The sequence below is a fragment of the Mus caroli genome, chromosome 8, assembly GCF_900094665.2.
Source record: "Mus caroli chromosome 8, CAROLI_EIJ_v1.1, whole genome shotgun sequence".
Taxonomy (NCBI): domain Eukaryota; kingdom Metazoa; phylum Chordata; class Mammalia; order Rodentia; family Muridae; genus Mus; species Mus caroli.
In genome coordinates, this window is record NC_034577.1 from 26,539,803 (window position 1) to 26,541,100 (window position 1,298).

A 1,298-nucleotide genomic window follows, 5' to 3' on the forward strand; every position below is an offset into this window, starting at 1 on the left:
TGTGTGTGTGTGTGTGTGTGTGTGTGTGTGTGTGTGTGAGTGTTAACATTACAGGATTATTGATAAGATCCTATTGCTGAAGACAACACATACTGGAGCCACAGAACATAGAGAAAGGAAACTAGTATTAATCTGGAACCTTCATCTCTACTGGGTAGTTTGTACAATGATGAAAGATGCTATCTATGTAACCAGAGGAGAAAAGTAAGCATCTGTCCCACCCAGCTGTGAGCCCTATGAGCTACAACAATGGCTGGTCTGGCAAAATATGCTCACTGTTGTAGATGTGGTAACGAACCACCTTCTGACTGTGTTTAAGGAGCATCTACAAGATGAAAGCCATACTTGGCATTGTTATTGGCCCATGAGCCTGAGATTAGATAGGTCACAGCCCTAGAGGAGAGCCTCCTCCCCTACCTCCTCTTCCTCCTCCTCCTCCTCCTCCTACTGTGTTGAAGATACAAAATACTAAAATGACCCCTAATTACTTCTTATACCCACAGATTAGTATATTTCTCAACCCTCATCAGAGAGGCTTATTCCTGCAATAGATAGCTATTAATTCATAGACCCACAATTGCTGAAGGTGCAGACTTAGAGAATTCAAAATATTCAATCGCAAATGGGATATATATATATATATATATATATATATATATATATATATATATATATCCCATTCAAAGGAGTCTTTCAAAGGAGCCTGCTTTAATATTCAGGCCAACTTCATCTGCTGACTCAAGCTTCAGGTGGGCCAGCTGCTGAGAGCTCTGAGCACCAACCTTAGAGACATACAGGCAAAGAGACTGTATTTTTATCCAAAAATATAGATGCTCAGGGGGTGACATTCCCTCAAATTGGACTTGGAACTAGATGTGAACCTCTCTGCTGGTCACTGGTTGTGTGTCCCTGGGTGAGTTCCTTGGCACATCTCAGAAGCAAGCCTTCTTGTGGAACCAAGTAATGTCTTTGTAGCACAGGCCAAGCCCAAATTCGGCCCCTACTGAGTTTTGCTTTTCTTTCTCCACTTCAGGCTGTTAGCTTAGCTCCACCTCTTCCAGCCCAGTTCACCTACTGTTACTGAACTTTTCAAATACTTGGCAAAGTCAGAGCTTAGTGGGCAAGCATAGCTCACCCATCCCAAAGGAGGCAGTTCAGGACGCGGAAATGAGTGCCTTGCTTATGAAGCCAGTAGGTTCTATATATCACCTACCCACTCCTCCCAAAGCTCAGGGATCATTTTGTGAGAGAAGGAAGAAAGTTTGTTAAGATCAAGAGGTGTCACTCATTTGAACATG